The sequence below is a fragment of the Monodelphis domestica genome, chromosome 3 (genome assembly GCF_027887165.1).
Source record: "Monodelphis domestica isolate mMonDom1 chromosome 3, mMonDom1.pri, whole genome shotgun sequence".
Taxonomy (NCBI): domain Eukaryota; kingdom Metazoa; phylum Chordata; class Mammalia; order Didelphimorphia; family Didelphidae; genus Monodelphis; species Monodelphis domestica.
Window position 1 is genome coordinate 287,080,877 of NC_077229.1, and position 14,103 is coordinate 287,094,979.

The following is a 14,103-nucleotide window of genomic DNA, read 5'->3' on the forward strand; positions in this document are numbered from 1 at the left end:
CCCTCTGGTTCTAATATATCTCGGCATTATTCCTTTAGAATTTTTGGAAACATTGTGTATAGGCTTTTTTTTAAAGCATGGTTTTTAGGTAGTCCAATATTCTTAACTTTTCTCTCCTCTATTGTCCATGTCAGTTGTTTTTTCTTATGAGATATTTCACATTTTCTCCTAATATTTTTTTCTTTTGTCTTTGTTTCTTTTTTCCTTGATGTCTCATGGAGTCATTAGTTTTTACTTGACCAATTTCTAATTTTTAAGAAGTTATTTTTCATCAGTGAGGTTCTGTACCTCTTTTACGATTTGGCCAATTTTTATTTTTTAGGAGTTATCTTCTTTGATATTTTTGTACCTCTTTTACCAAATTGTTGTCTTTTCATAATTTTCTTGAATAATTCTCATTTCTTTTGCCATTTTTCTCTACAACTCTTATTTGAATTATAAAATCTTTTTTTGTGTCTTTTTAGCTCTTCTAAGAATTCTTGTTGGGCTTATGTCTGATCTTCAATTTTTTTCTTTGAGGCTTTGCTTGTTGATGTTTCCAAGTCATTATCCTCCACTGAGTTTATGTCTTTAGCTTTCTTGTCCCCACTTTATCTTTCTGTCTTTCTAAGCTGCCTTGAGTTGGGAAAATGACTCAGTGTGACTTTTTTTTAGTATTTGTGCTCAGAATTTGATTTAACATTTTTTTAAAGTTGCTATTAGAAGAGTCAGTTGGAAGAGCTCAGTAAATCTTGACTTCACTCTGCCATCTTGTTTTGCCCCTATAAAATATAATTTTAAAAAAGGTAAAGAGGAGGCATTAGCAGTCAAAATTAGGAAAACTCTCATGTAGGCAGTGATTTTTTAAAAATTCTTCTGTGTTGGATAAGACAGATGGAGAAGTCTTCTTTGGGCACATTATGTCAGCTTTGAGCCAACATGGAGCCCAAATGAGAATCCCAAATGTGATCATTGCTTTGGGCCTACTATACACTCTGCTTGGAAAGAAGATGAGTCTAGTGAATGAGCTACTATTAGAAGTGGAGGGCAATACCTAATCCAAAAGCAGCAAAGAGCAAGGTCTGGTAGACAACAATACAGTGATATCAGTAGAAGACTTTACCAACTTAGTAGAGTGAGAGGCATGTTATCCTTCCATATGTGTGCCTTAGTCAAATGAATTCTCTGGATAGATGTCCTATACATAATTCCTATATAGTTCCACTCTTCCCATTAAGTATGTAGGAAGATTAGGTTTAAGGCTTATAGGAACAAAGGAGATTTTTCTGGGTTTATTGTTTTTTTTTTATAGTATTTTATTTGATCATTTCCATGCATTTTTCATTAAAGACAAAGATCATTTTCTTTTCCTCCCTCCCACCCCCCGTGGCCAACGCATGATTCCACTGGTATCATATGTGTTCTTGATTCGAACCCATTGCCATGTTGTTAATATTTGCATTAGAGTGTTCATTTAGAGTCTTTCCTCTGTCATGTCCCCTCAGCCATTGTAGTCAGGCAGTTGCTTTTCCTCGGGGTTTCTACTCCCTCAGTTTGTCCTCTGCTTATGGATAGTGTTTTTTTCTCCTTGATCCCTGCAGACTATTCAGGGACATTGCATTGACGATAATGGAGAAGTCCATTACATTCGATTATACCACAGTGTGTTTGTCTCTGTGTACAATGTTCTCCTGGTTCTGCTCCTCTCGCTCTGCATCACTTCCTGGAGGTCGTTCCAGTCTCCATGGAATTCCTCCACTTTATTATTCCTTTTAGCACAATAATATTCCATCACCAACATATACCACAATTTGTTCAGCCATTCCCCAAGTGATGGGCATCCCCTCGTTTTCCAATTTTTGGCCACCACAAAGAGCGCAGCTATGAATATTTTTGTACAAGTCTTTTTGTCCCTTATCTCTTTGGGGTACAGACCCAGCAGTGCTATGGCTGGATCAAAGGGTAGACATTCTTTTATCGCCCTTTGTGCATAGTTCCAAATAAACAGTATATATCTAAAACCATCAGCTAATATCATTTGCAATGGGGATAAACTAGATGCATTCCCAATAAGATCAGGAGTGAAACAAGGATGCCCATTATCACCTCTACTATTTGACATTGTACTAGAAATACTAGCAGTAGCAATTAGAGAAGAAAAAGAAATTGAAGGCATCAAAATAGGCAAGGAGGAGACCAAGTTATCACTCTTTGCAGATGACATGATGGTCTACTTAAAGAATCCTAGAGATTCAACCAAAAAGCTAATTGAAATAATCAACAACTTTAGCAAAGTTGCAGGATACAAAATAAACCCACATAAGTCATCAGCTTTTCTATATATTTCCAACACAGCTCAGCAGCAAAAACTAGAAAGAGAAATCCCATTCAAAATCACCTTAGACAAAATAAAATACCTAGGAATCTACCTCCCGAGAGAAACACAGGAACTATATGAACACAACTACAAAACACTCGCCACACAACTAAAACTAGACTTGAACAATTGGAAAAACATTAACTGCTCATGGGTAGGACGAGCCAATATAATAAAAATGACCATCCTACCCAAACTTGTTTATCTATTTAGTGCCATACCCATGGAACTCCCCAAAAAATTTCTTTACTGATTTGGAAAAAACCATAACAAAGTTCATTTGGAATAGCAAAAGATCAAAGATATCCAGGGAAATAATGAAAAAAAAAACACAAATGAGGGGGGCCTTGCAGTCCCAGACCTCAAATTATATTACAAAGCAGCAGTCATCAAAACAATTTGGTACTGGCTAAGAGACAGAAAGGAGGATCAGTGGAATAGACTGGGGGCAAATGACCTCAGCCAGATAGTATACGATAAACCCAAAGATCCCAGGTCTTGGGACAAAAATCCACTATTCGATAAGAACTGCTGGGAAAATTGGAAAGCAGTGTAGGAGAGATTAGGAATTGATCAACACCTGACACCCTACACCAAGATAAATTCAAAATGGGTGAAAGACTTAAACATAAAGAAGGAAACCATAAGTAAATTGGGTAAACACAGAATAGTATACATGTCAGACCTTTGGGAAGGGAAAGACTTTAAAACCAAGCAAGACATAGAAAGAATCACAAAATGTAAAATAAATAATTTCGACTACATCAAATTAAAAGGCTTTTGTACAAACAAAACCAATATAACTAAAATCAGAAGGAAAACAACAAATTGGGAAAAAATCTTCATAAAAACCTCTGACAAAGGTTTAATTACTCAAATTTATAAAGAGCTAAATCAATTGTACAAAAAATCAAGCCATTCCCCAATTGATAAATGGGCAAGGGACATGGATAGGCAGTTTTCAGATAAAGAAATCAAAACTATTAATAAGCACATGAAGAAGTGCTCCACATCTCTTATAATCAGAGAGATGCAAATCAAAACAACTCTGAGGTATCACCTCACACCTAGCAGATTGGCTAACATGACAGTTATGGAAAGTAATGAATGCTGGAGGGGATGTGGCAAAGTAGGGACATTAATTCATTGCTGGGTTTATTGTTTTTTAAGCAATTTTTTTTGTTTTAAAAAAGGAGATGTTTTTGCTATTTAATTCAAATAACTTAATTCAAATGAACTATGTGTGTCATCTGGGTGGCTGGTATGAGAGAGAGAGATACAGAGACAAAGAGACAGAGATGGAGAGAAAGAGGTTATCTCAGATTGGTTTTGTTAGCTTTGGTTGTGAAAGGATTCTGATTCATATAATACCTAGAACCTAGGGTAGCTAACTGCAGGATCTTTAGTGAGGGGGTGAGGAGTCCCATGATCTACATAGTAATAATAGTTACACAAATAGCTACATCAAGTTTAGATGAAATATGACCCCTCTGCTTCTTAAGATTTTACTTTTTAGGGATTTATAGTAGATATATGCATACATATAATATGTAATCCCAATATAGACCAGATTGGAGGAGCATAGGAGAAGTAAAAATTTAAGTGTTTGTGAGATTCCCAAAAAGTTCCATTTCCAAACTGTGGGGAGATCAGGGAAAGCTTTTTTTTCTTTTTTCCAGAAATGACATTTGAACTGAGCCTTGAAGAATGGCTAAGATTTTAAAGGACAGACCTGGGGTTGGAGAAAAGGTATTTTTGGCATAGAGAATGTAATAAAAACTGACATAGAAGGAGCAGCTAGGTGGCTCAGTGGATTGCAAGCCAAGCCTAGAGACACAAGATTCTGGATTCAAACCATGCCTCAAATATATCCTAGCTGTGTAACCCTGAGTAAGTAAGTCATTTAATCTCCATTGCCTAGTTCCTACCACTCTTCTTCTTTGGAACTTGGAACTGCCTTGGAATTCTAAAATAGAAGGTGAGAGAACGGTTTGTTTTTTAAGTGACACAGAGGTGAAAAACATGTAATATATATTAGGGGATGCCAGTTTTACAAACATATAGTATATGGAGGAGAGTTGGGAAGTTAAGATTTGGATTATGGAATTTGGCCTACCAATAGACAGGGAAAAAATAAAAATCACTGCTCTCTAAGAATACTTGAAGGCTTCAGCCCAAAAATTGTTCATAACATTGAATTATATCATGTCCTTTCATCTCCATTCATCTTTTCCCAGAATAGGGTCCAATGACAGAGTTAAATCCAATAGCAAAGAGCTCCAAGTAACTATCAGCCTAAGGCATTCCTTTAATAATCTATAAATTTTGAATGTGTAATGATCTTCAAGATTTCCTTGATCTACAGGAAGAAACAAACAAACCACAAATGTTTTTCTCAGTAGCAGCAAGTAGCTTCTGGCCATTTGTACAGAGAAAGACATTTGTGGCAACAACTTCTGTAGCAGCCCAGCCCATAGACATTATAGGGAGACAAGGATTGTGAGTGAGCACATGGCCATCCGGTGCATGGCAATAAATTTTATTGCCAGTGTGGCTGAAGTTTAGGCGCGAAACCTTGCTTTCCTTTGTCTCACTCTCCCGGGGATAATAACCCCACCTTCACCTTGTCATAAGTTGCATTATCCAATGGGAATACCCCAGGTAACTCATCCATATGTATTGAGGTATCATATAACTGTTCAATATGTATTGAGCTGTCAAGACTATAAATAAACGAGCCGCAGTCAGCTCCGCCCACTTGGAGGACATCCACAGGTTTGATAAGGAACATCTTCTCCCCTGTCTCTCTCCTCTCTATCTTTCTCACTAACGCCTGCTCTTTAGGCCAGGCCTGCCTTACTTCCTCTCTCTTTCTCCTAATGCTACCTAGCATTATCTACCTCCTGTAGTTTCTGATCTCCTTTCCATCTGAGCTAGCATTATCCTCTGACCAGTGTAGTGTTAAATTGAGATCATTGGGTGGGATAGCCTGGATAATAACACCCAGTGGTCGGAGCAGCTGTGGCTCTTAAAAATAATAATTGTCTACTGACTCAATTATTTACATCTCTAAAGTCGGCTCGTTCACGCCCTTCGCGGGATCTAAAACTTCTACTCTATCTCTATCTTCTCACCCTTGCAGCTTCTCGCAGGCCAGGAGGCTACATACTGGCGCCCCACGTTGGGCGCCATATGTAGCTCTCTCAGAGGGGAGAGAAGCCTCAAGGTAGGAAGATAGAGACAGGATAGAAGTTTTAGATACCACAAGGGGGATGACGGAGTCAAATTAGAGATATGAGGTGGTCAGAATGAGTCTTTATTAATTATCAATGAGCCACAGCCAAGCTCTGATCAAAGGACCATTCCGAAGGCTTTTACCAGTCCAGAGATCCATTTTTAATACCACACAGGTCAGAGAGGTGATAGAGAAAGATTAAAGATGGCCTCTGGCCAAGCTCCTGCAAGGACAGCCATCAGCTAGCCTGAAAGAGAAGGAGAGAGAGAGAGGCGGAGCTTGCTGGGCTACTTATACACTTTGATATACAGTACATAGGGATGACCCTCATTGGTTAATGACAAGGCATAGGTGTGGTTTCTCTTAACCAGGCGAGAACAAAGAAACTTGTTTTCCCGCCTAACCTGGGAGAAGTTGGGGTCAAGGGTCAGAGGCCTTCCCAGCCATGAGCAATACTGAGCATGCTCAAGACTGAGCATGCTCTCTTCTAAGGCAATCTGTACATACCAACTGTTCCCCTTGCCCATAGCTAGGGGTGGACTGCTACAACTTCCATTAAAACTTAATTGCTTTGAGTATAAAGTGTAACATTAGGGAAAAAAAGAAGAAAGGATTTTATGAGTACTAAGTGCACCTACTTGATTTTTGCCATCCTAGAAAATGTTCCTATAGGGGGCAGCTGGGTGGCTCAGTGGATTGAGAGTCAGGCCTAGAGATAGGAGGTCCTGGGTTCAAATCTGACCTCAGACACTTCCCAGCTGTGTGACCCTGGGCAAGTCACTTGACTCCCATTGCCTAGTCCTTACCACTCTTCTGCCTTGGAGCCAATACACAGTATTGAATATTCAACTTTAGAAAGTTGTGCTACCTCAGACTCAATGTGGAATATTTGGGCCACTCATAATTATGCAAATAGACCTCAAATCCCCATCCAGTACCTTTTCTATCAAAAGACAAGGTGAAAGCCATAAAACAAATAGCAAAGCATTTAATTAAGATATATGAACAAAGTAAATACCAAGGGAAAATCAAGAACAATCATATTCTGACTTCCAGGAAAGGATGGTAACAGTCTAGACGCAGGACTCTTCCTCTCCTCATCACCCATCGATATAGACTACCTCAAAAGACCAATAAAACCATTTTCATAAGAACGAATGGACTCTACAGTGGGCCACAGCATTGATGGTACATGGGATTTGGGCATTTCCATACTATAAGGGGTGAAAAAGCTCCCACCCAAATGTGAGCTGATCTACCCTCCCCCGGCCAACCTACAGAGCCAGAGTCAGAACCAGCACACGCCAGAATCAGCGAGTGAGCAAGAGACACCAGTAGAATGAGCAAGGGCCACCTCTAGGTCCTTGGAAGCTGACTAAGACAAAGACCTACCCCTGAGAGCAGCTACACCTGAAACCCCAGTAGGCTGGGGAGAGTAGACTGTGGGTGCTCCCAGGAATTTAGCACAGAGAAGAGTCACGAACAGCAGAGGCTACGGAGATTCGAGATCTTGCCTCAGGCAAAATCTTTGCACCTTAACTCCATACACAGAGAATCTGCCCATCTCACTCAGATTTCTGACTAAAAAGAGAAGGTAAAAACTCCACAGTGATGGCAAATTGTGCACAGGAGCAAACACCCTCCAAGAAAAAACAAAAAAAGGCAGTGACCCTTGAAAATTCTGATGGAAGAAAAGCCAAAGCTACAGAGGAAATACAGGAGAAAATCCAAACACAGACAAAACCTTCTAAAAAATGAAAATTGTCCACAAACTCTGGAATAACTTAAATTTGAGCTTATCAAAAAGATGGAAGCCTTCTGGCAAGAGAAGTGGGAAATGGTTCAAAGAGAAAATCAAAGATTATAGCAGAAAACCAAAAGATTAAAGCAGAAAACCAGGCCTTAAAGACCCAGAATTGAGCAACTGGAAGACAATGATCTTGCAAAACAATAAGAATTAATAAAGTAAAGTCAAAGACTGACAAAATAGAAGAAAACATAAAATATCTCACTGACAAGGTGACAGATCAGGAAAACAGAGGAAGGAGAGACAATTTGAGAATCGTTGGTCTACCTGAAAAGACAGAAAAAAAAACAGAAATCTTGATATCATACTACAAGAAATCATCCAAGAAAACTGCCCCAATGTTCTTGAACAAGGTGGAAAAATAGACATTGAAAGAGTTCATAGAACATACTCTAAGCTAAATTCCCAAAAGACAACTCCCAGGAATCGAATTGCCAAATTCCAGAGCTTTCAAGCTAAGGAGAAAATTCTACAAGAAGTCAAAAAGAGACAATTCAGATACCAAGGAGCACCAATCAAGATCACACAAGACCTGGCAGTGTCCACAATAAAGCATCGCAGGCCTGGAACATGATATTCAGAAAGGCAAGAGAATTGGGTCTTCAATAAAGAATCACCTAACCATCAAAACTGACTATATACTTCCAGGGGAAAGTATGGCCAATCAACAAAATAGATTTCCAAGTATTTGTAAAGAAAAGAACCAGAAGTGGAAAGATTGATATCCAAACACAAAGATCAAGAGAAACATGAAAAAGGCAAATAAGAAAGAGAGGCAAATTGGGGGGGGGGGGGGGAGAAATGTTTTTTTTTTATTCAAACTCTCTTCTTTAAGGGCTACAATTAGATCAAATTATATATATTGTAAACCTCAAAATTTCTCAGACTTATGAATGTTAGGGGTTTCCCCCATTGGGGAATCTTCTACTTAAAAAAATTTCCTAGCAGATGGTAAGAACTCTACTTGAGTGTGGGGGCTCCCTGCCTTGGGAATATCCCTACTCCACCCTACTTAGGACTGCTTTAGGACAGAGAGCTCCTTGAGAACAATGAAAAGTACTTTGATCCATGCTTATGGAAGGGACAGGAAGTCCTTTGAGTCATGACTGTTTTAGAATTGATACAATGGGATACTAAGTACCTATAAAGGTAGGGCAACTTGTAAACTACTTAAACCAAAAAGGGTGATAACTTATTCAGAGGTTTTTTCTTAATGAAATTTGTCGACACAGCAGCATTTTTTTCTGACTTACTAAAGAGATAAAAACTACTCAGCTGTGAATTCAAATGGGCGGTCCTTTAGAAACATCTACAGTGATTGGTAGATGTAAAGACTTAGGGGAGGTGACATAGGAGATTTTGCCCTTAAAAATAAGAGCTCAGAGAAGAGCTGGGGAGCTGATTCTGAGGGAACTCATTTTGAGAAGACTCATTCTGAGGATTCTTGATTTCTGACTCTCATTCTGAAGGAGAGTTCCTTGAGGAGCTCCTCTGAGGGATTCTGTCCCTCTGGGGTAGGAGCTCTGGAGGCTCTTGAGAGAGGCCCTTTGAAGCAATCTCTGGCTGGAAGACTCTTTGAGGAAGGACACTGGCCTGGTGTCACTAAAATTCTTGTTTAGTCAGACCTTGTGGTGAGTGTTAAAAAACTGACTGATTTCTCAGGTCTAGGCCATATTGGCTTGAGGCCCTTCATACTTATTCCTTTCTTACTCTCTCTCTCTTTTTCTTTGATTACTCATTGTAATGTTAATTAAAATCTCTATAAAACCCAATTGACTTGGGTATTTGAATAATTGGGAATATTTCCCTGGCGACCACCTCATATTTTATTTTAAACCCAAGACACTGTAGTGAAACATTTTTCTGCGGTCAAATTTACTCACCCTCTCTTATATCTATCACAATTTATATCTTCCACTATTTTAATCACTACAGTTTAAGACCTCAACCATTTTAAATCTCACAATATATATATATTAATATATGGGGAAAATGTTATTTGTAACTCTCAAAAATTGTATTCATTATTATAGTAATTAGAAGAATCACTCACAGGAAAAGACTGGGACATTAAGGGCTATAAGATGATATGCAAAAAAAGAAAAAGGATGGGGGAGGAATCAAAGATGCTACCAAGAGATACTTGAAGAAATAAAATAAATAGGATAATCTTTTCCACACAAAAATATACATGGGAAGGGGAGAGGAAGAATACTCTTATAAAAAGGAGAGGAAGAGAGTGCTGATAGGTAATACATAAACCTTACTCTCAGCAAAATTAATTGTGAGAAAGAAGAGCATCTAGATCCATTGGGATCTTGAATTCTATATTATCCTACAGGGTAAGTGAGAAGGGAAAACTAAGGGGGGGGGGGTAGGAGGCCAGGGAGTACAAAAAGGGAGGGAAGGATAGGGGGGAGGGAACTTAACAGACTCTAAAAAAAACAAGAAGGGAACAAAAAGTGAGGGACCAGAAAGGGAAGCATATCAAGAGAGGGAATTAGGGGGATTGATTTAAAAGGATATAGCAAAAGAAGAAAGGACATAACTAGGAGAAGATATCAAAATGCTAGGGAATTCACAAGTGATGATCATAACTTTGAATGTGAATGGGATGAATTCACCCACAAAACATAGCCAAATATGAGAGTGGATTAGAATTCAAAATTCTACCATATGTTGTCTACAAGAAGCAACTTGAGGTGGGTAGATACTCACAAGGTCAGAATTAAAGGTTGGAGCAAGACCTATAGAGCCTCAACTGATAAAAACAAGGCAGGAATTGCAATTATGATATCTGAAAAAGACAAAGTAAAAAATAGACCTGAATAAAAGGGATAGGGAAGGTAAATACATCCTGATAAAAGGGAGTATAGACAATGAGGAAATATCACTAATCAACATGTGTGCGCCAAATGGTATAGCATCCAAATTTCTAAAGGAAAAACTAGTAGAATTGAAGGAAGAAATAGATAGTAAAACTATACTAGTGGGAGACCGAAACCTACCACTATCAAATTTAGATAAATCAAATCAAAAAATAAATAAGAAAGAGGTAAAAGATGTGAATGAAATCTTAGAAAAATTAGAGTTAATAGATATATGGAGATAAATAAATAGGGACAAAAAGGAATGCACCTTCTTTTCAGCAGCACATGGCACCTTCACAAAGATTGACCATGTACTAGGTCATAAAAATATGGCAACCAAATGCAGAAAAGAAGAAATAATAAATGCAACCTTCTCAGATCATAAAGCAATAAAAATAATGATCATTAAGGGCACATGGAGAGCCAAATCAAAAATTAATTGGAAATTAAATAATATGATTCTCCAAAATCGGTAGTTAGAGAACAAATCATAGAAACAATTAATAATTTCATGGAAGAAAATGGCAATGATGAAACATCCTTTCAAACTCTATAGGATGCAGCCAAAATAGTACTCAGGGGAAATTTTATATTCTTGAGTTCATATATTAACAAATTAGGTAGGGCAGGGGTCAATGAATTGGACATGCAAATGAAAAAACTTGAAAGAGAACAAATTAAAAATCCCCAGAAGAAAACTAAATTAGAGATCCTAAAAATTAAGGGAGAAATTAATAAAATCAAAAGTGATACAACTATTGAACTAATAAATAAGACTAGAAGCTGGTATTTTGAAAAAACAAAAAAATAGACAAAGTACTGGTCAACCTAATAAAAAAGGAAAGAAGAAAACCAAATTAACAGTATCATAGATTAAAAGGGAGAAGTCACCTCCAATGAAGAGGAAATTAAGGCAATCATTAAAAACGATTTTTCCCAATTATATGGCACTAAACATGCCAATCTAGGTGATATGGAAGGATATTTAGAAAAATATAAATTGCCTAGATTAACAGAAGAAGAAATAGAATTCTTAAATAATCCCATATCAGAAAAAGAAATTGAACAGGCCATCAAAGAACTCTGTAAGAAAAAATCCCCAGGGCCTGATGGATTCACAAGTGAATTCTATCAAGCATTCAAAGAATAGCTAATCCCAATATTATACAAACTATTTGACATAATAAGCAAAGAAGGAGTTCTACCAAATTCCTTTTATGACACAAATATGGTACTGATTCCAAAGCCAGGCAGGTCAAAATGGAGAAAAGAAAACTACAGACCAATCTCCTTAATGAACATAGATGCAAAAATCTTAAATAGGATACTAGCAAAAAGACTCCAGCAAGTGATCAGGATGGTTATTCACTATGATCATGTGGGATTTATACTAGGAATGCAAGGATGGTTCAATCACAGGAAAACCATCCACATAATTGACCATATCAACAAGCAAACCAACAAGAGCCACATGATTATCTCAATAGACACAGAAAAAACCTTTGACAACATACAACACCCATTCCTATTAAAAACACTAGAAAGCATAGGAATTGAAGGGTCTTTCCTAAAAATAATAAACAGTATCTATCTAAAACCATCAGCCAACATCATCTGCAATGGGGACAAACTAGATGCATTCCCAATAAGATCAGGAGTGAAACAAGGATGACCATTATCACCTTTATTATTTAAAATTGTGCTAGAAACACTAGTAGTAGCAATTAGAGAAGAAAAAGAAATTGAAGGTATTAAAATTGGCAAGGAGGAAACCAACCTATCACTCTTTGTGGATGATATGATGGTCTACTTAAAGAATCCTAGAGAATCTACTAAAAAGCTAGTGGAAATAATCAACAACTTTAGCAAAGTTGCAGGATACAAAATAAACCCACATAAGTAATCAGCATTTCTATATGTCTCCAACACATCTCAGCAGCAGGAATTAGAAAGAGAAACTCCATTCAAAATCACCCTAGACAATATAAAATGCTTAGGAATCTCTCCCGAGACAAACACGGGAACTATATGAACCCAACTACAAAACACTTTCCACACAACTAAAACTCGATCTGAGCAATTGGAAAAACATTAACTGCTCATGGGTAGGATGAGCTAAAATAATAAAAATGACCATCTTACCCAAACTTATCTATTTATTTAGTGCCATACCCATCAAACTTCCAAAAAACTTTTTTACTGAATTAGAAAAAAAACATAACAATGTTCATTTGGAAGAAGAAAAAATCAAGGATATCCAGGGAAATAATGAAAAAAAAAAGCAAAGGAAGGTGGCCTTACAGTCCCAGATCTCAAACTATACTATAAAACAGTGGTCATCAAAACAATTTGGTACTGGCTAAGAGACAGAATGGAAGATCAGTAAAATAGACTTGGGGTAAGTGACCTCAGTAAGACAGTCTATGATAACCCCAAAGATCCCAGCTTTTGGGACAAAAATTCACTATTTGACAAAAACTGCTGGGTAAATTGGAAGACAGTGTGGGAGATATTAGACTTAGATCATGTGAATTTTAAAATTATTCCACCCTAATTAGACCATTCTTTAGAAGATGTGATTTAGCTATTTCCTGATCAGTAACAATGGAAATACTTGGATAACAGAATCAGGTCTTGGAAACTACATTCTCCACCCTACTCAGTTTAACAAGATTTTGAAGGTCTGCATCAAACTCAAGATTTAGTTATCTGAGGATATGGCCTTCAACAGACATGTGCAAAAAAAGGACAGATCTCTGGGCTGTCCTCAGTCAAGCTAAGTCCTCATTGGTACATATTAGATGCAGAAAAGTGTTGTAAAAAAGTCCATATAGGCATGTCACTTCCTGCCTCTTTCTCTTTCCCTGGAGAGGTGACTCTGGTGCTAGGTGTTCCAACATCTTGGGAGTGGTGGCAGTTATTGTCTGGGTTTTGGCGGTGAGTTTTGTCCTTGACCTGATTCAGGTTCAGGCATCTCAGCTGAGCCCCTTTTGGAGTTCAGGTTGATTCCTTCCTCCTTCACACTCCAAACCCTTACCTTCTAGATCTTCTAATCTTCCCACCTGGTGCCAGCCAGGTGGGGGGGGAGGGAATCTTTCTCCCTTTCCTTCTCCCTTCTTCTTAATTTTCTCTACTATATAAATTAAATCACCATAAAATTTGGCAGCTGACTTCGGTATTTTATTCTTTGGGTTTTTCATTAGGATTTTTATAAATAAAATCCTTGGTGAACTAAGTTAATTATACATTCAGTCTCAGCCATAATTTCACCCTTTACAATCAGCACTTCATACCCTACACCAAGATAAACTCAGAATGGGTGTATGACTTGAACATAAAGAAGGAAACTATAAATTATGTGAACACAGAATAGGATACATGTCAGACCTTTGGGAAGGGAAAGATTTTAAAACCAAGCAAGACTTAGAAAGAGTCAAAAGATGTAAAATAAATAATTTTGACTACATCAAATTAAAAAGTTTTTGTACAGACAAAACCAATGTAACCAAAATCAGAAGGGAAATAAACTGGGAAACATTAATCTTCATAACAAAAACCTCTGACAAAGGCCTAATTACTCAAATTTACAAAGAGCTAAATCAGTTGTACAAAAAATCAAGCCATTCTCCAATTGATAAATGGGCAAGGGATATGAATAGGCAATTTTCAGTCAAAGAAATCAAAACCATTAATAAGCACATGAAAAAGTGTTTAAATCTCTTATAATCAGAGAGATGCAAATCAAAACAACTCTGAGGTATCACTTCACACCTGTGAACCTTAAAAAATTCTCAGACCCTACTTCACAAGGTTTGGTTAAGACCATTCCCCATTT